Source organism: Erpetoichthys calabaricus, chromosome 10 (assembly GCF_900747795.2).
Source record: "Erpetoichthys calabaricus chromosome 10, fErpCal1.3, whole genome shotgun sequence".
NCBI classification, from domain to species: Eukaryota; Metazoa; Chordata; class Cladistia; order Polypteriformes; family Polypteridae; genus Erpetoichthys; species Erpetoichthys calabaricus.
The window spans coordinates 141,659,105-141,681,149 of NC_041403.2; the positions used below are offsets into that span (position 1 = coordinate 141,659,105).

At 39.0% G+C, this 22,045-nt stretch overlaps 1 long non-coding RNA gene across 1 annotated transcript; it reads left to right on the forward strand.

The window, feature by feature from the left end:
* The first annotated feature begins 294 nt into the window (after positions 1-294).
* Positions 295-21,421, forward strand: LOC114658601 (uncharacterized). The gene is made up of 3 exons (XR_003717432.2): positions 295-410; positions 4,361-4,415; positions 21,196-21,421. It is a non-coding gene; the product is annotated as an uncharacterized LOC114658601 (long non-coding RNA).
* The last annotated feature ends 624 nt before the right edge of the window (positions 21,422-22,045 follow it).

Genomic DNA, 22,045 nt, shown 5'->3' on the forward strand with positions numbered 1-22,045 from the left:
AGAAAAAAAAATCAAATTCTCACTCAGAGGATCTGTTCAAAACTTTTTAAAAATATGGCAGGATCTAATCAATACCATTTTAGAATAAGCTTCTATTTTAGGAAAGAGGATACTCTTCCATCCTTATTGCTTTTAAAGATTTGCTTTGTTGGTTTGCTCTCCTCTCTTTCTCTTGGTTTGTTAAGTTTGATTTGATTGTATGGCTGTTATTTGCTTTTAATTAAAATCAGTAAAAAACAAAAATCAAATATGAATCTCATAATCAACCTTTATTCTTTGCTTTTTCTTCAAAAGAAGGCTCAAGCAGCAGAACTCTCAGTCGAATGAGATTAACTGACATGCCAGAACCTCTCGCAAAAAGAAGAGCAATTGATGACATAGCACCTGGACCGTTTGGACTGCAAAATCAAGTAAGTGGCATTTCATAATTCTTATATTTGGGCACTGACAACAATTGAATATTTCAAAGATCGCTATTGGTGGTTTATACACTATAGTCATAATCCTTCAGCATATGCCTCTGCCATATATAACTTTTTCATGAAAAATCTCCCCCATCCCATCCAGGAGTCGCTCTCTTTGAGCACTTTTAGTCACAGGCTTATTCCACTGTGGTGTGCTAAGAAGCGCCTGTGGTGGTCTTTTGTGCCCACTGCTCTCAGGCAATTCAATGCTTCCACCCAATGTACTCTCCAAGTTTATTTTCATTTATTTATTTAATTTTTGATTGATTGCGTGCATTATCTATGCTGTGAGTCTGTATTCTTGTTTTTATGCTTCTGCTGATTTGAATTTCCCCATTGAATTAATAAAGTTTAATTTCCTTTCGTTGCAGTCTAAAATATCTTCAATAATTTACTCCAAACATGTCTGTAACTTTTCTACTTTTATCAAAAGTTTGTCAGGTCTAACTTTAATACTTTCAAATAGCTAATGCTGGTAATTATGGTTCAGAAATTTCACACAAGTTTCTTTCAGTTCGACATCTCCCTTACTGTATTATTTATTTTATTGATTGGCTTTGTGCAATAAGACACATCAAGATTGTACACTAAAATTCTGCTCAGTTTTTATTCACTGCTTCACTTCTTTTCTTTGTTATTACCTTAATGTTATCATTCTATAGTTTCATGTCCCATTTCAATTCCCAATTACTGCAGAAAGTGTCATTTTTGATAGTATTTTCATAGTATTCCTTAATAACTGTCCTGCCATCTTCCATAAACAGATAGTCGAACATTATTTTTTATTAATAAAATTTCCAATAACCTATATTCTTGCAATTTACACCATCAAAAACTCGGACAGAAAAATAACTTGCTGATGTGTCAGGACTGCGGGCTGAATGTGTGATTGTTGTAATTTGCCAATCACCCTTCTTCTGGGTTAATGGGAATTGCATCACATGAGCCCGGAGTGATGTCAGAACACTTCTAGAGAAATGTCGACTCGCTGCCATTTTAAAACAATCCTGCCGCAACTTTACTAGACATTGTGTTGGCGATCACCAAACAACAAATTTTTTAATTCTTGTGGATACGCCTCTTCATTGGGAAAAAACACTACTTTTCCTTGATGGCAACACGAATTAGGTGATCTACGAGTTTCCCACTTAAAGTTTAAATCCGAACAATATATTCGATCTCTTTTCGCTCTTCCGTTATTTCACTGAGTAATAATTTCCATTTGTTTGTGCTAATATGAGCTTTACTCTCATTTTTTTGGGACTTTCAAATTTTAGTACTTTAATTATCTCTAACCTGCTCTGCATGTGTATCGCGTCAACGTTTTGGAGCCTCTTTACGACGTTCTACTTTGTCATCTACTCTTTGTCTTTTATTTCTGGCCTGGCCATGGTTAAATCTCTTGGCACAAAGTCTCGTCTCGCGGGACTTGAAGTATCTCTCTGAAAAAGTCACGTCTCGTCCCAGGATTTTTCTTATATAATAGAGAGATGTTAAACAGGCAAACACTTCACAAAAGTACTCAAACTGATCCCCTTAGAACACTTAACATTTACAAAAAAATAATATTCCTACATTTGCATCTTCTATGATATTTTGCCCTTCTGTTTTATCAAAAAAGATTCTGTCACGTTAGCTTTACATTTAGTTAAGTTCCATCCATCCATTTTCCAACCCGCTGAATCTGAACACAGGGTCACGGGGGTCTGCTGGAGCCAATCCCAGCCAACACAGGGCACAAGGCAGGAACCAATGCCGGGCAGAGTGCCAACCCACCACAGGACACACACAAACACACCAAGCACACACTAGGACCAATTTAGAATCGCCAATCCACCTAACCTGCATGTCTTTGGACTGTGGGAGGAAACCCAGGCAGACACGGGGAGAACATGCAAAGTCCACGCAAGGAGGACCCGGGAAGCAAACCCAGGTCCCCAGGTCTCCGAACTGCGAGGCAGCAGCGCTACCCACTGCGCCACCATGCCACCATGCCGCCCCCTTTAGTTAAGTTTCAGAATTGTATTTAGGAAAAATAAAGTTGACTCTTTTACCTCTGCAGTACAAGGCAGGAACAGTCCAGGGACAGGGTAAGAGTCCATCACAGGGTGAACACATACAGTACCAGAGGCTAATTTAAAATTGTCATTCCATCAAACCTGCGTGTCTTTGGACTGTGGGAGGAGACAGGAGCACAATGCAATTTTATTAATACAAAGTTAAGCTGAAAAATAATATCTTCTTACACAAGATGTTGTTACGAATGCAATTCAAGTACAATACTTTTAAATCCACTACACTTGAAAAATATTTTTATTAACATTTACTCGGGCACTTACTTTTAATGAAAGTTCATCTTCAAATTAGGCATAGCTATTAAGTATTTTGCATAGTGTTAGAATACTTAACATTCTTATTTATGGATATTGGTTGTACTGTACCCTTCATTTTAATTTGAAGAAAAAACAAAACCGAATCCGTCACAAACAGTTCTACTTTATACTACTTTGTGTCCTCAATTATGCTAACAACAGGCTATATGTTTTATAAGTATTAATGAGTGGTAAACGGCAAAATGTTAAACTCTTCAGTCAGCCCCCGTCTGCGTAACCCTGCTAGCAGCAGAGGTATCTGAATAACGTCTTGTGCCCCTTTGAAAACTCGCCTGCAATATTCCTCATCTGGCACTGACTTTGGCTAAATCTCAGTGCTTCAGATTTGCATCTTTTTGATGTTTTACCAATGTCTTTCTGTTGCGCAGCATGTGAGCTTCTTGAATGTTTAATGTTTTGCCACTGTACTGGTCCTCCTCCTCACAAATATTGCATTGGCCTGTATTCTTTTCCATATGTGAAGATCAGCATTATACAACACTATGCTTTCAGTCTGCCTTTGTCATACACAGTGGGTTTATGACATTCTTGCGTCATTTCAATATGTGTGAGTGGAAAGTGTGTTAGTACATTCTATGCCTTTGTAAGAACCTTAATTGCTTCCGTGTCTCTCTATTATAATAAAAAAAATCCTGGGACGAGTCGTGACTTTTTCAGAGAGAGAAAGCCCCAAAAAATAGTAATCAATATTTTTTAATGGTTCTCAATATCAAACAAGTACAGTTTTGAGTATCAAAGTATTGATTACCGTGGTACTGATGTGCCCATCCCTACTCCACATCCACTTTAAACTGAAAAGCCTAGGCACATATAATGTGTAGGCATTAAGGTATGTAACTTAATTTGAAGTGCTTAATCATTTGAACTCAGAAAATGACTGTCCTTGCAAGATTTCAGAGTTTTACAGAATAAAAAGGTAATTAAGTAATTACTGACTCAAAAGTGTCCATATGTATAGGTCGTTTGGATGAGTGTGTGCATGAGTCATCCCTGTAATTAACTCGTGCCCTTCCTAGGGCTATAAGTCTTTTTACCTGATTTTGCATACTCCGGGCCTCTTGTGAAACTGAATTGGGTTTTTCACAGTGATGCAATATGTAAGGCCATATATGTAAAATATAAAAATATATATAAAATATATATATATAAAAATGTAAAAATATGTAAAGCCAGTCAAAGGTGAATGTTTAGTTTCAATCAATCTTTCAGTCCTCAAATGATTAATTGTTTTTCTGGTCTAAAAAACTGAACTTTCACATATCTATGTTAAGTGTTAACCCCTTATACTTGAATTATGTGTATGTCATTGCTTTAGTAATGGGAACATCTGCTCAACTTTAAAACACAGTTTCACTGTTAAGGTGAAATCAATTTGATGTTCTCCACAACTGGTATTATTTAAAGAGAACAGGTGCTATTCTGCACAATTTAGTTTGAAGTTAAACCTTGCATTATGCAAGAATCCTGCCTTATTTTCACTCAGTTTGTTGTTTTTATTATTAGGAGAACTTAATTCCTACCAACATGAATATGTCCAGCAGTGGCCCCAGCCATCAAGGTGAGTGCATAATTAAAGGAAACATGGTTTATGTCTAAAGATCTTGGGGGAAAAAAATCCTTTTTCTATAATTTTATGTAGAATTCCTTGTGAAACTGAAAATGTACAGGCCAGTATGGCTACTTGGCAATGCAGTTTTAGGATCACAAAATAATTAATATGCATTTGATAATATATAAAGTTATATGAACATTGAACAGCAATAACATGTCAAATAAAAATGTTTGGTCAAGAAAATTAATTTATATGTAAAGTGTAATTATACTGATTCATCAGGTATTTGTCGGTGATGGCGCTTATTCATAAATTATATTGAACAACAGTGTAACTACTTCATGTGTAAAAAGCCAACCAACACACAAACATATGTCAAAAAGACAATAGGAAATGATGTTTTGATTTACTCATCACCAGCACTATATCAGAAATTGACAAAGCCTTTAAGTTAAAAGCTTTTAATGTCGAAAGACCCCCAGTTTGTTTTTTTTTTTTTGCTCATGGCAGAAATGGTAGATTTCCAGATATCACAAACAATTGCAAGCCAGTCGGATCTAATAAAATCCGCCTTTGCCACTACTTTAGTCTGCATACTCGGATCACTCTTATAGCAAGGTCTAGGTAACACTTGAGTAACGTAAACATTAAGAGGTGGTAGATTCAATGTTTGATGACCTACTTAGGAATTGGTGGACAGTTTTGGTGGCCACATGCCACCCATGAGTATCCATCTGCCACTGCATACTTCTAATAAAAGTGATGGTAATGGCTGATAGCAGGCTTGTACTGATAGGTATTTTCCTGTCTGCTGAGGTGTGTGAGGCTATTTCTCTGTCTGATTGTGTATTTGTATACTTGATTTCAGCTGGTAATAGATTACCAGCTCAACGTTTGTAATGCACTGGTGAGGCCTTATTTGGAGTACTGGGTGCAGTTTTGGTCTCCAGGCATCAAAAAGGACATAGCAGCACTAGAAAAGGTCCAGAGAAGAGCGACTACGCTGATTCCAGGGCTATAGGGGATGAGTTATAAGGAATGATTAAAAGAGCTGAGCCTTTACAGTTTAAGCAAAAGAAGATTAAGAGGTGACCTGATTGGAGTGTTTAAAATTATGAATTATGGATCGAGACTGTGACTTTAAAATGAGTTCATCAAGAACACGGGGACACAGTTGGAAACTTGTTAAAAGTAAATTTCGCACAAACATTAGGAAGTATTTCTTTACACAAAGAACGTTAGATACTTGGAATAAGCTACCAAGTAGTGTGGTAGAGAGTAAGACATTAGGGACTTTCAAAACTCGACTTGATGTTTTTTTGGAAGAAATAAGTGGATAGGACTGGCGAGCTTTGTTAGGCTGAATGGCCTGTTCTTGTCTAGAGTGTTCTAATGTTCTAAAACCAATAGTTACAAGATAGCAAACGTTTATAACTGTACGGGCTTTTCATTGAAGGATGCTACACTGAATGGCATTTGGATGGAACTACATGTGTAGTGATGAACACTTAACACTGTAAATATCCGTAATTTTAAATAAAGTTATTTGATGTATTTATGTATAAAAATCAGTGAATGCAAAGTTAATGTGATTAGTGTAGAAAATATTTTTGTCACTTTGGAGTAAACCTACTGTTTATTTTCAGAGCTCTCCTAATCTAATTCAGCATTAAATATATAGCCAAAGCTTATCTCGATGGCATCCATGCAAGGCAAGTACGAACGACCCTGTATGCCTGGGCACACACACTTACACAGCCACATTAGCTCTTACCTTAACCTACAAGTGTTTGGGATGTGTGGGATGAACTGAAGAATGTAGAAAAGGTCATTTTCAGACACACAGAATGGCACCGTTCCACACTGACAATGATTGGGCCTGGATTCTTACCCAGTTGCCTTCCTAGACTTGTGTGGCAGACGCACTAAGAGCTGCATGTTGCAACTGTTGATTCATGAGTTGCCCTTATATTTTTTATTTTTATATAATGGTGCATCTTCTAATCAGCTAATATCGATTATACAGTTAATAGTGTAAGTATATCAATGAAAATTCCAATTCAAATAAAGACAATAAAAAATACAAAATGTATATACCAAATAATCAGAAATAAAATAAGCATATGTGTCTAAAAAATAAATTAATGCATGTTTTGCATCATTTCTATTTTTATGTTTAATCCTTTAATGACCTCTTGGGAACAGCCATCAGCAGTGTGTCTGTGTGCGGAGAGAGTGTCGACCTTGTTGAGAGATTTATTTACCTCGGCAGTGACATTCATGTCTATGGTGACTCTTCCTGTGAAGTCAGTAGACGGATTGAGAGAGCATGGGGGGTCATGAGGTCGCTGGAAAGGGTTGTGTGGCACTTCCGATATCTATGCAAAAGGACGAAGGTCCAAGTCTTTAGAGTCTTGGTGCTTCCTGTCTTGCTACACTGCTACAGTATATGGTTGAAAGACGTGGATGGTATCCAGTGACCTGAGATGAAGACTGGACTCCTTTGGTACTGTGTCTCTCCGGAAAATCCTTGGGTACCGTTGGTTTGACTTTGTGTCGAATGAGCGGTTGCTCGTGGAGTCCCGAATTAGGCACATTACTTGCATTGTGAGGGAGCCGTCAGTTATGGCACTACGGCCATGTGGTGCATTTCCCCGAGGGTGATCCAGCTCGTAAGATCATTGTTAGGGACCCGAATGGCTGGACCAGGCCAATGGGTCGCCCACGTAACACCTGCTTGCAGCAGATAAAGGGTAATTTCTGGAGGGTGGGACTGGACCGCGTGTCTGCCTGAGGGGTTGCTAACCAGGATCCCAAACTGTTTTGTCATGTGCTGGGTGTGGCAACACACTGTACCAGTGCAAGCTCCTCAACTTGACTTGACTTGACTTTATTATTTATAAACAAGACAAAACTAACCATGGAGTTCCAAGAATTTAGTTTGAAAGACATCGCCACAACTCAGTTTGGAAAAATGCGTATCACTCATGACATCAAGTATTTGTGAAATATATTGCCACACGCACTGACAAGCAGTAGAAGTACAATTTCTTTTTGAGGCTGAATATCATACCACTTAAATAATCTGCTAAATATGAAATATGAAACAAAAATGAGCCATAGTGATCCAAATAATAATGTGCTGATTTGAAGGGTGACTTTTTTTGCTGCTAACTGTATGGTTCGGTGTTAATGGGCAGCTCTTAAATGAGTTGGTCAGGTATCTCTTTTGATTGTTCAATTAAACCACTAAAGTGGCAGATAAATTCTCAACATTTGTTCTGTCTAGTGCTTAGAGTGAAGTTAGTCAGACCAACTGAGGAACTGCCTGGAATGTCAGCCCAGGACCAGCATCTGATTACTTCATCTGAGCGGCCTGTGGCACAAATGGAGACTGAACAAGAGACTGCATTGCCACATACTCAAGTAGGGGTAGGCCTTTCGGATCCACTTATCCCTGTAGCTGTACATCAGAGCCATGGAACTTTGAATCTAGGCGAAGAGATGCACAATGAAACAACCCATTCAGCTGAATCTCCAGCTGCACAAGGTTCTAATGGGTCACAGACACCAAGGGTCCACCCTGAGCATCTTAAGGATGGTTTCCACACCTTGTCCCTTTTTCGAACTCAAGGCTGGTGGATCTATGCCCGACGTGTACATATTCCTGTACATGAGGAATCGGATGCAGAGATCAGGAAAGCTAAATTCAGGTCCTATAATACATTACATGATTTGATGTCCACAAGGATTCTGCCATCACCTCCGATGGAGTCAGAAAGCATATCAGGCTTTCAGGAACTGGAAATGGAGGGTTTGCCTCACCCTGTTTCTGAGGAACTCAGGAATGCAGCCTCTGCCAGTACCACTGAAATCCAAGAAATTGCTCCTTCTGCAAGTCCTCGCCAAGCCCCCATTCGGTTTATCGAGGTGTCAGGCTACACAATAATCCCAAGATACCAGATTGATAGTTTGCCCACAAGAAGCTTTGAGGATAGTGATGCTGGGAACTCCTGCTGTATTTGTATCAAACATTACATTAAGGGAGATCAACTATGCAAACTTCCTTGCTACCATGAATTCCACCCTGATTGCATTAGCCGCTGGCTAAAAGAAAAGCACAATTGCCCAGTGTGCCGTAGGCCACTTTTAGCTCTGTTCAGATGACACTGTGCCTTGGAAGAAACTGGTATCTAAGCAAAGTGAAGGTAAGAAAAATTAATTGCACATACACATATTTAAAACATTGGCAAATGTATAAAACTTTAAATGTCTGATGGCCTAAAGTGTCTAAAGCTGGCCACAAGGCTGAGTTTGAGTAAGAGCACTTCTTGTTTGAATGTTTAAGCCTACATTGGGAAAAAATTAAGACTAATGAAAACAACAATTCCACATGGTTTTTATAACCACAATTCTCATTGGCACTGTATAACATACAGTAAATTGTAATCTGCCTTCCAGTCCAAGGGTGTTAAGAATCAAAATATCTGAGGTCCAGCTGTCTAAGCCTTTTAGGAGGGCATCTCATGCCTTGGACGGGCCCTCTTATCTGGTATTGAGCAAAACATTTGCATGTACAGCGTCCTGTTGGCAAACGTTATATGAGGCTCTAATGCCATTTTTTTCCAGCACATCTTCACTCCCATTTCTTGTTGGAGTCATTGATTTAGTTTTTATTTATTTTTGTGTATTATTTTGATCTTTTATAACAATGCTTCTCATACACATGTACAATATTTTTCCCTCATGCCTATCTTTTCTAATTTTTTACTTTGATTCCAATATTTTATCTTCATCCTTGCCTGCGATTTATTTGTACCAGTCAGTGGTAGAACCTTACAACATGTATGCTCTATGGAAGAATATTTTAGACAAACTTATATAAATAAAAAGAGTCTTAATTAGCGTAGGTTGCCCTAATTCAGAGTGTGCATAAGAAATATGATTTATTTCATAAACAATTATAGATGTGTCAGATATATTGAAATGTTCAAAAGTGTGCTTCAGTTTCAATGTTTAAAGTCTAAATACTGTCCTGTGCTGACTTGCGGCTCCATTTGGGACTGGCCTTTTGGCTGTATGGCGGTCACAAAGTGTACAGGTCATTGCAGTTGACCCTCTGCGGGTCTGGTGAGATCACTGGTGCACATACTTTAACTGCTGGCATGGAGTAGGACCATCTGATATTCGATTCTTCAGCTTTTTTGTTCAGGATGATGCACAGCACTTTTGAACTGCCACTCAACTGTCATCATCTCTCTCCTGCACACCAGTTAGGAAGTGCCGCAGAGCTGTGCTCCTGAAACTCCACGAGGGGGTCCATGGCAATCAATCGATAATTCATCAGGGGGGATCCCCATTCCTAGCTTGTCATTCACGTGTTGGTGCTTGTCAGGGTTTGTTACATCTTAGGGAAAACTTTGCGGGGATCAGTCGATACTTCCCAGGGGAAAGCTCATGTAGTGTAGTGGGACTGAAGAAATTGAAGATGCAAAAGGAAAGTACCAGCTCATCTATTTTTCACACATTAGCTGTATGTGTAGGTGGCCTGAAGTTTCTGCTGTAAATATGGCACTTGATGGTGGAAGGTATACGTACCTGCTAATGATGATTCACTAATAAACAAACTAGTAGTCGCTAGTGTCCGTCCTTTCAACTTTGATGAGCAAAACTGGTAGCTTTCATTTCAGGGCAAATTTAATGTTGCTTAAGGTGGCACAGAAATAAATAACCAACAAAATATTTTGTAACTCATTTAATTATTTATACACATGCCTTATGTTGTTGTTGTGTATTTATTGTCACATTTTACAGTAATGTTATTTATATGTTTTTGTCCAAAATATTCCTTCATAGTGTTCAGAACAGGCTAGAGTTAGTCTTAAATTTGAAGTAACTAATAATGCATTTCCACAGGAATTTACTTCTCAATTAGAATGCCCCATTTTGTAAAAAGTCCTGACAAAAATACTGTTCAGTATGTTTTTTTCCTCTTAAAAATTTTGCACACTGCTATGTTCTGATGGCTACATGTTGACACAGAACTCTTGATCTCTTATTCTTTTTCAGAAAATTGCATTCAGTTTAAGCATTTTCAGCCTGTGGAAAGTCTCAAATGTATGCCCACAGATTTGCTAAACTCTTTCCTGACAGCTATTTCTTTTTTGTGTCACTTAATTTGTCTCTCTTAAGAGGAGGTGTGTTTCTTACCATTAAAAAGTGGAATTAAATTATGTACATTGTATAATATTATATATAGTGTAACTTAGAGCAGCTCTGCTGGTGCTATAGCTACAAGATCATCCCAGTTTAATGTAGTTTTATATAACACTTTCTCTTACTCATAGGTTTACGTTGCTGCAAAATTTAAAACTATAATCCATGAAACTTGAGTGCTTCCATATTTGTGAAGACAAGCCAAATTGGAGCATAAACATGAGTGTTGTGTTTATTTCATGGAGACCCCAGTATCTTGGTAGGAGAACACTGGAATGCAACATTGGCATTCTGGTATGTGTGTGTCAGGCATTATTGATAATTAGATGGAATTAGTTGATGGCTTTTAGATAAATTCATCCATCAGTTTCATAAACCTACAGAATCAGTCATGTCAGACCAGTTTAATGTTTCATTTACAAAATCTATGAATTTGAACTTGTAGAAGAAGCCTGGACACAGATGGACACACAGACCAACAATGTCCCAAAAACACACGTTTGTTTTCCATCCATCCATCCATTATCCATCCTGCTATATCCTAACACAGAGTCACAGGGTTTGTCTGCTGGAGCCAATCCCAGCCAACACAGGACACAAGGAAGGAAACAAACCCTGGGCAAGGCGCCAGCCCACCTCAGGACACACACACACACACACACACACCAAGCACACAATAGGAACAATTTAGGATCGCCAATGCACCTAACCTGCATGTCTTTGGACTGTGGGAGGAAACTGGAGCGCCCAGAGGAAACCCACGCAGACAAGGGGAGAACATGCAAACTCCACGTAGGGAGGACCAGGGAAGCGAGCCCAAGTCTTCTAACTGCAAGGCAGCAGCGCTACCCACTGCCCCACCGTGCCGCCCTGTTTATTTTCTTTGCTGCCTTTTCCAGCTCACAATACACAAACCCACAATATATAGCTCAACCCTTTCTCTTGTTCTCTCTTTATTGCCGCCTCTACTTCTCTCCTTGCAAGCTTTGTCCTCTGCCTCCCAACTCCGGCTCCCCGAATGGAGTGAGGCGGCCTCTTTTATACTGTACCTGGAAGTGCTCCAGGTGCTCCCTGATCATCTTCTGGCAGCTGGAAGTGCTGCATGGGAACCCAGCTTCTCTTCTGGCAGCACTTCCAGGTGCGGTGGAAGTGCTGCAGACCCTGGCACTGGAGGTGTCCAGGTGCCCCATGTCAGAGGTCATGGGCCCCAGCAGGGTTGAGCTTCTAAGCCCGAAGTCTGTGGCCCTGATACAAACCAGGGGGGCTGCCCTCTCGTGTCCCAGGGGAAGTACTGCTGTTGACATGTCCTCTCCCCCAGTCCTCTTCTCAGAATCGCGTCACGACCGGGAAAGGACCCCGGTCATCTGTCACAAACTGTATGATGAAAATGAGGAAGAAAAAACATTATTATCTGTAATGATTATAAGTATTTAACTCACAAATACCAAGTATTTTGTATTAATCATGCTGCAGAGAGCTATATGATTTATTACTTCTATATGATTTGTTCTTCATTTAGGTAGAAAAAGAATTAAGCTTGTGCACAGAATTATTAGACTAATTTGCATTCTTTTATGAGAAAATGCTGACCTCTTGATACTAACAGAACACCCTGTGATATTATAAATCAATGTGATAGTTTCTGAATTCTTGCTTAAAACTATAAGAAACATGTCACTTATGAATTAATAAATAAGGGCGGGGGCAGTCTCTTTGATTCACCAAGAATAAAGAAATTGCTTTTTACTTTAAATTGGTGTTTGTCTTCCGTTGTTTTCGACTTCAGCGTCCACAAAATTAAATGGATGACAGAAGGCACTCCAGTTAATGTTCAAACTAGGGCATTAAGATGAAAATGAACAAAATGCAAAGTAAAGAGAGAGTGCTGAATTCCTGTCTTTTTCATAATTAATTGGGAATCTTCAGTTCAGTCTTGCTAAATTCAGTAACAACACCGCAGAGGATAAATTAGCTGAAAATAATAATTTACAGTTAGTGTAAATGGTATATCGGGTGTGTGTGCTTTTCTTTTAGCTGTCTTGGTTTTCTATGCCTAAGAAAAAAAAAATATTCAGAAACTGTGTACAGTGTGGCCATTGAGCACAGGTAACACACCTGCTTTATGTTATTTATCTCGTTAAACCTAAGAGTGATCTGATTGTACAAAGTTTTGCTATTGGGCATGAATTCAAATGTACAATTTTTACATATTTAATTTTGGTTGTGTTAGTGGTAAAGATGCAAATGTATTTGTCTTTTACCTTCCAAATAAAATAGTTGAGATACCATAGTTTGAGTTTATATAAAAATATTACTGTGAATTCTAGGTACAAACCAATCATTTTTATGTCAATTTTTAAACATAATAAACAAAGCTGAGTTTTAACTTATGCCAATTGTAAACTTATCCGTTTTCCTAAGACAGGTATTTTTTGTAACCGTACTTCCCCTGATTTGATTATTAAGTGTAGCCACAACTGGAAAAACCGACTAGACAACAAAGTAGAAAAATCCTTTAAACTGTATATTTTAAATATAGGTTATAGTATCACAAGTCAAGCCAATAAGAATTTCACTGTACTCTGTACAGGTGAATATGTTTACCTTACAGACATATAGATATGCAAATAATAATTCCATTGTACTTTGTACTTCACCCATTTCAGATTCTGTATGACTCCCTTTAAAAAAAAAATACTGCAATACCAAAAGTAACTTGGCATCCTGATTACAAGTATGAAATAGGCTTAGAATGACAAGCAGAAAGCTAATTTCAAAATACATTTTACAGCTTGGCTTTATATTATTTTCCGTTCCTGGTTTTGTGCGTTCCCTGTGATGACCTTTAAGAGACTGTACCTTTAATAAGTATTTTTTCTTTCTGGCAGTACATTAGATTGGCTGAATGGGAAGATTCTGTAGAATATTCTATAATAGGTAGTAGATCCAGTCAGCATTTACTTGTTGAGCTGTGCCCACAGACAGTACACTAAAGGTTATAGATTTAGCTTTAGGTTTGTATGTTTCCAGTTGATAAAGGTGTACACAGTTAACAAGCAATTAAGCACATACAGGCAAATCACTAACTCTACAGCAGACAAAGCTGACCTATGATCCTTGTACAGGGTGCACACAAAAACACTCCTTGATTTTAAATGGTTACAAAATCAAAATTTATTGGAATATTCTTTCACCTTTGAGGCTACAGTTTCATCAACTCATCAAGTTTCATATGGTATCTGTTGATTAAATACACTCGATGTGTGCCCCACCAGACTCTCCAAAGCATATCTGTCGTGATCGTGTTTATAGCTTCAGTGATGCATTCCTGCAGATCATCCATAGTTGCGGGTAGTGGAGGTACGTACACTCTTGTCTTTTATGTACCCCGAAAGGAACAAAATGGAGTTGTTAGTAGGCGGATTCACATGAAATTTACATCTGAAAGCACGCTGCACAGTCACAACACTTTTTGTTGTATGAAATTCCAACACACACCAGCTGTGTTGCTGACGGGTGAGCACCATCTTGAATTTCACGGTCTGCTAGCGGTATAAGGAGAGCACAGAAAAATCTGCGAAGAAAAGAAGAAATGTTTTGAGTTAATGTATTTGCTGTCATTTTATTTATAAACATATTCCAATAAGTTTTGATTTTGTAACCATTTAAAATCAAGGAGTGTTTTTGTGGGCACCCTGTATAATCTGCAATAGGGATGCTCTGATCTATCAGTTGCTGATCTGAATTGGCTAAAAAAGACTATTGATGATAGATAAATTCACAAAAGCCAATAATTCCAGCCCCTGCATTTCTAAGTTTATTTAGTTGCGGTGCCCCTTTATGCAGGGTATTCCGGTAGTTTAGCCAGCACCATCTTTTTTTTTTTTTCTTTTTTGTTGTCCTGCAGCGTAAACAAAGAGCAGCAAGTCAAGGCTTGTTTTAGCAGTACAGACACTTTCGTATAGCAGAGAGCAAGAGTCAATTGAAATATTCGCCTTAAAGTTAAAGAAGGTGGAGTAATAAACTGAAAAAAGGAATCGAAGGAATCATCCTGTACAATTAGGCAAATGACAAGAAAATCTTCTTTAAGAATTTTGACCTTTTTTAATTTGGCAGACACTGCCTTAGTTTGGTGCACTTACATTTTTAATTGGAAAATGAAAAGATTAAGACAAATGTGTAATTGCTGCTTAGTAAACGATAGGCTTGTTCGATTAACACCAAAATGTGACTTTTACTTATAAACCTGTTAAGCATGTTAGTCTTATGTCTTCTCGATGAACATTTGATATAATTGTGGCTTTTTTTTAAGATCTGTAGTGTGTTTAATATTTGTTGCTGTGTCAGAAAGCTTCTATGAGTCTGGTTATGTAGGAGTTTAGTATAAAACGTTTTTTAAAGGGATAAAGAGAAAACAGCATCGGAATCGGATAATCAGGTAACATGAAATTGTGATTGGTATCAGCCTTAAAACACCTGAACGCAGTATCTGTAGACTGCCAGCTACTGTATATTGATTCCAAACTTTTTTTTCCATGCTATAAGTTTAGTTAAAGCAAAACATTTTTGTCCTCATTTCAGACACACATTCACCCATCTGTTTACTGAATCTGCTTAATCCAGACTGAAGTTCAGTGAGAGCCAGAGTGAATTTTTGGAATATCTGGTACAAGACTGAAATCAACCATGGATGTGGTGATAAATCTACTGCATTTTATACCTACTCACAAAATGTTCCAGCTTGGAGATACCAGTTTACCTGTAACAACATCTGGGAGTATATAAGGAAAACTCAGACAGACATTGCTAGAATGTGCAGGCAAGACAGAGCGAGTGACTTGGATTAATATCTGAACCCAGCCTGCTGGATCTGTTAGGCAGCATCACTTTTTACACATCTGCAAGATGGATCTAAGTGGTCAGTAATGTATTCAAATTGTCAGCTAATTTTCTGTTATCTCCTAACACTGGTCTTGGGTAAATCAAGCTCATCAATTTGATTGAACAGTGGTGCTCACTGAAGAACATGACACAGCAGAAATCTGTGAGAGTCTAACCAAGATTAGAGCTTCATCTCTCAGAGTCATGCAAAATAGAGGAATTCTGCTGTGACAGCAGTAACTTACTTAGAAGCAAGAGCTGTTTTACAGGAAATTAGCACCAGACAAAACAGTGAAAGGAAAAATATTATCATTTTTATATATGTTGAGTGCCTGTTTGCCTTATTCTTTAAATTATTTCTACACAGTATCATTGAAATGTTACATGGGGGCATTTTATAAAGCACCCTCATACATTTAATGTCTTTCATCTTTTAAGTGTAAACTGGAATTAATTTTTTTTTTAAATCTTCAAATCAAAGTAAAAATAAATTACAAAATACAGCCGGTATGGAATTCTGTGAGGGTGTCATCCGATGCTTTGTGTGTAGCCTCCCCTTCTGAAAAAGAAGGGGATATGTTCACTGAGACTCATAGAAAAGCAAATGTCAGCCTAGCGTACTATTTATTAGGTACACAAGCCAATCATTTGACCCAATAGAGCAGGGGTCCCCAACCCCCGGTCCGCGGCCCACTACAGGTCCGCAGCCGTCTGACAGCCGGGCCGTGAGAGAACTGCCGGCAACGGAGACTCACTCAGACTTTTCAGAACGCTTGGCGGGTGGGGCGTTGCAGCGGCGCAGAGAGAGGAGAGAGACCGAGGTGAGAGACTATTACAACAAAGTATTTTTATGGTCCCGACAGTTTCCCCATGAGTCAATAGAAATCACGTTACTACGAAGTACATTCAACAGATGCTTTCATTACAACGAAGTGACCTTGAAATGCCTGAATGAATCATCCACAGAGCAGTTAGATCTGTGGTCGCAGCTCAGTTGTGCACGTTTGCACAACGATCCCCAAACAGAAACATTGTAAAAAAAATTCTTTCTTCGAACTTTCCTCGTACTGTTTTTTTTTTTGCTGTTTTTGTTTTCTGTGGTTTTCAGTGATACCTTTTGCTTACTGCTTGTCAACATTTGAAAAACATCCATTGGAATTTAACTCGTTGTCACCCACCTATAGAAACGGCAGACATGAAAAAAACGATAACAGTGTTAATGTTTGTGATGTGCAATCTGTTGGAATGGCAAATGCAAAGCATATGTCTTTGTTATATGCAAAAAAAGAAGAAAAATCTCGGGTTGCAAACGTATGCGAACTGCTTAATAACTTAATAATAAAAGAAATGTTATGTATAAAATTGCCCCCCCCCCCCCCAGACCGGTCAGTGGAAAAATTTGCATCTAATAAAGTGGTCCTTGCTGTCAAAAAGGTTGGGGACCACTGCAAAAGAGCATGCAGACCTGGTCAAGAGGTTTAGTGTTTAATTTGGTCAAACACTAGTATGAGCAAGACATGTGCATTGTTGTGCAATGTCACCTTATAAAGGTGTGGGAAATGTCGTCTTGGCACACATTTGGCCTTTTAAAAACAGCTATGATTTGAATTCTACGCAAACGTGTATCCTTTTATGGCCACAGTGTACCATTTTTTAAATGAATACTTCCAACAAGATAATTTCATAAAGCATACATCTCAAGCTGGTACCACAAACATGACAGCGACTTTTGCTTAATGTTGTGGCCTGCAAATTCTTTGGGTCTTTGGGACACATAGAGCACTGTTAGGGAGGGGTGTAATATGAGATTCAGAGCATGCATATGTGGCAGAAAAATCTGAACCAGAAAACCTATGTAATGTTTCCTGCACCTTGTTGAGTCTGAAGCCACTTCTTTTCAATAATAGTTGAACATAATATAAACTGCTCAAAAAAATTCAAGAAACACTTTGAAAACACATCAAATCTCGATAAGAAAAAAATCCTGCTGGATATCTCTACTGATATGGACTGATATGTTAATGTGTTAGGAACGAAAGGACGCCACATCGTTTGATGGAAATGAAAATTATCAACCTACAAAGGGCTGAATTCAAAGACACCGCGAAAATCAAAGTGAAAAAATGATGTGGCAGGCTAGTCCATTTTGCCGAAATTTCATTGCAGCAACTCCAAATCGTATTCAGTAGTTTATATGGCCCCCACATGCTTTTATGCATGCCTGACAATATATATATATATATATATATATATATATATATATATATATATATATATATATATATATATATATATATATATATATACACTAGGGGGCTCTGCCCCCTGCTCTCTTCGCTCGCCAACCCCCGTGTTTGGTTTACTGGATATACAATACAATTTATTTTTTGTATAGCCCAAAATCACACAAGAAGTGCCGCAATGGGCTTTAACAGCCCCCCCAGCCTTGCCCTCTAAGAAGACCAGAAAAAACTTCCAAAAAAAAAACTCTTGTAGGGAAAAAATGGAAGAAACCTAGGGAAAGGCAGTTCAAAGAGAGACCCCTTTCCAGGTAGGTTGGGCGTGCAGTGGGTGTCAAAAAGAAGGGGGTCAATACAATACAATACAATACAAAGAACAGAATAAATCCTCAATACAGTATAAAAATAAAAATTCTAGAAGTACGGAGTAGAATTTCACATTAGGTGATATCACATAATATGATTTGGATTTAAGTCCTGGAGACCTCATTCATCAAGCTGCCTCCCCCATTTTGCCATTCCACATCTGAAATAACGCTAATCCGATGAAAGGACCCCTCATTCCCACGTCCCCATTCATCAGGGATGACTTTACCTTAGACAGGCAATCTACAATATAAATAGATTGCTATTTTCTTGTGAATTGTTATATATGCATTAATTTCACTTTTACTTTAAAAACTTTTGTAAAAACAATACTTGTTTCTTTATTTCCTGCCCCGCGCGAGGTTACATCTCTTCCTTCCCAGACGTATAATACTGCTCGTGTTGTGAAGGTTGTTGCGGCTGAACGTACGCTAAGGATATGCCTTTGGATCATTTGCTGTCTTTTTGCTGCTTGCTAGCTGCCTCTTCTGCCTGTCGCATGTCGTATGTCGTTCTTTTAAGAGCTGGGAGCACACGATGCTTGCCTGCCAAAAGAAATCCAACAACTGCTAGCTTAGAGGTCTGTTGACTTGTTTTAAATGATGACTCACTGCCTGGTTTCGCATGACGTTGTAAAAGCAATACCCGTCTTTTATTTCTGGCCCCGGGTGTGGTTGAATCCTTTCTTGCAGGATGTATAAAGCTGCTCGCGTTCGGTTTGGGGTAGCTGCTGTCGCGCTGCTCTTCGATCTTTTTAAAGCCGTTACAGCCGCTGTCCTTTTTGCTACGGCCCTGGGACAATCTCTTGGCACCAAGTCTCATGTTTACAGTCCCCGCGAGATGCACCGTGGCAAGTCTCCTTGGTCTCGTGGGTCTTTAAAAAGTCTTTCACGATTATCACGTATTGTAGCCTTGCATTTGCTTTCCATTCCAGGATTTTCTTTTATATATATATATATATATATATATATATATATATATATATATATATATATATATATATTTACTCTAGGGGGCTCCGCCCCCTGCTCGCTTCGCTTGTCAACCCCTGTGCAGGCCCTTCGTGCTAGTCATTTCCCCGATCAGCCTCTTGTGACAAATTGTGCTGTGCTTTTGGATAAACACGAATAAAAAAACTTCTTTTTCTGTGTTTTTCAGATAAATTTCGTGTAAAGTGTGATACTTTTGGACGTATGTATCTGTATCCATTATTGGCTGTAGAATTTCTAATATGTATGATCATTTAACTCTTTCGACTCTATGTTGCATCACTTCTCTGTGTTTATAAATATAAACCTGACCGAATTGTGGTTTCTTTGAAATTAAACTTGTAGTAGCTCTGTCATATCACCTATGTCCATATATTTGATCTCTTTCCGCTGTTCTGTTATTTCACCAAGTAAAAATTTCCATTTGTTGGCACTAATGTGATCTTTACTAGCAGTTTTTTGAGACTTTCGAATTTTAGTACTTTCATAATTTCTAACCTGCTCTGCATGTGTATCGCGCCAACGTTTTTGAACCTCTTTACGACATTCTACTTTGTCTTCTACTCTTTGTCTTTTATTTCCGCCCCCGCTTGGACCTGTTAGATTTTCAATTCATTTTTTGGCACAAAGTCTTGTCTCACAGGACATGAAATTATCTCTGAAAATGTCTTGTCTTGTCCAACAATTTTTTTATATAACAGAAAGATATATATATATATATAATATATACTGTATATATATATATATATATATATATATATATATATATATATATATATATATATATATAGTGGCCGATAGAGGGTACTCCAACCACCCCAACCTGACACAGACAGACGCAGGACGCTCAAGTCCAATTTTTCTTTTTCCCTTGTGGGAAATGCCTTCCTCGTTCCCCATACGTAAGACACAGTTCCAGCAAGCACAACACTCTTTCTTTTTCTTTTCTTTTCTTTCCCCTCCACTCTTCCCTGGCAAGCTTTGTCTCACTCTTCCTGACTCTGGCTCACCGTCGTGTCTGCTAGCCCCTTATGTAAGACACCCAGAAATACTCCAGGTGCTCGGTGATGGACTTCTGGCAGCACTTCCGGGTGTAGCAGAAGTGCTGTGCTCCAGAGCTCAGCGTCTGCTGCAGCACCCCCTAGCTGTGCCCATGGAACCCAACAGGGTTGTATCAAACTACAACTTCCAAAGAGCCCTGTGGTACTCCAAGGCACCGCTGTCCAGCCTGGGCGGCTGCCACCTAGTGTTCCGGGGGACGCAATGTTCTGGCCACATCTCCTCCCCTTCTCCTTCCTGCGTGGAGGTGTCCTGGCTGGTCAGGGGCCCCTGCTGTCCATGACAATATACTGTATATTGTGATGGACGGCCGGCTACAGACTCCGGTCGCCACCCCCAGGCCGCCAGGAGGAGCCCTCCGGACAGCATAATCGTGCCCCGAGTTCCAGCAGGGCCTCATGGACTTTGTAGTTTGTATACACAGCCCTGCTGGATACCTTGGGGGCCACCGGGAGTCGCTGTAAGGGGGCTAGTGGGCTCTTATGTGCCCTATAACCTGGGAGTGCATCATCTTCACATGACAGGAAGGAATGACGTGCTCCCGGGCTGAAGAAAAGGACTGTTTACCCTGACCCGGAAGGAATAAGGACTTGTGGGTTTAGACAGGAACCACATCCGGGTCAGGGGATATAAAAGGACTCTGGGAAAGCCCAGACACTGAGCTGAGCTGGGAGGTAGGAGGGTGAAGTGTCTGGGCGAGGAGGAAAGAGTATTGTTTGTAGAGAACTGTGGTTTATATGAGTGTGGAGTGGAGGGTGCTTTGTGCACTGTATAATACTGAAATAAATAGTGATTATACTTTCACTTGGTGTTCAGAGTGGTACCTGAGGGTTCAAGAGGTGGACCACGCCTCTATCTGCTACAATATATATATATATTGGTGTAAGAATGGGATTTTCCTTTAAGCAATCCTCTTTTCTACCTAAACCAGGCAGGTTTTTAAACTTTTTAAATCACTACTTTGTGCCCCTAAAACAAACCTACATTTGTTTTAACTGCAAGCTTGTGATTTTCTGTCTTGTCTCTGTACCATAGATTGAACGATTTTGGAGAATGCGGGACCTGCTGCCACATGCTGTGCAATGTCAGAAATTGGCTTGGACAGAGAACATCTGTCTTTTCACAGTTAACCTTTCATCAGCCAGCACAATGTCTGGGTAAGTCAGGCAATTTGGGGGGGGGGGCGGTATGATGCTGTACATGTTAACATTTATAACTGAGAACATAGATAGGTAAAAGGAAAAAATAAATATCTAATGAACCGGACAGTTTTACTTTGAATATGACTTCTTAGATTATTGGATGTACATTACTAAAAGTGTTGCAAGAGGATTTGTTGTAAGGGAAACTATTGGCATCTTACTTCATTTGTGTCTATAAAAACTGTTTAGTCAATAAAATATATATAAATATACAGGATCAAATGCAAAACAATGGTAGTTAAAAAGCCCCATTTTGTCTTTTGTATACATTATTTGTATTATTTTGAGACACGTTGCTCATGCTGTAGATAAAACGCTATTTTTTTTTGCTGAAATTAGCAATATCTGGAAGAGTGTAAACAAAAATTTGATGGGCACTGCTGTGTTACTGTAACTGATAACATTTTTTTCAGTGCAGGATAACGGGAAGCCAGAACCTATCCTGGGGGCAACTGATGTTAGGCAGGAACCAACTCTGGATAGAACAAGCACAGTGGGCAGGGTTACTGCCCATCTATGCTTGGACCACAGTTTAATTCCTGAATGGGGTGTTACGTGGCGTGTCCATGTTGTCCCCAATTGGGAGGGAGTGCTTTGGGGTGTTGTTTTCCTTCCACAGTGCAAAGACCTGCTGTTGAAATGGTGACTATAAACTGGCCTGGTGTACATGAGTGATTTTAAAG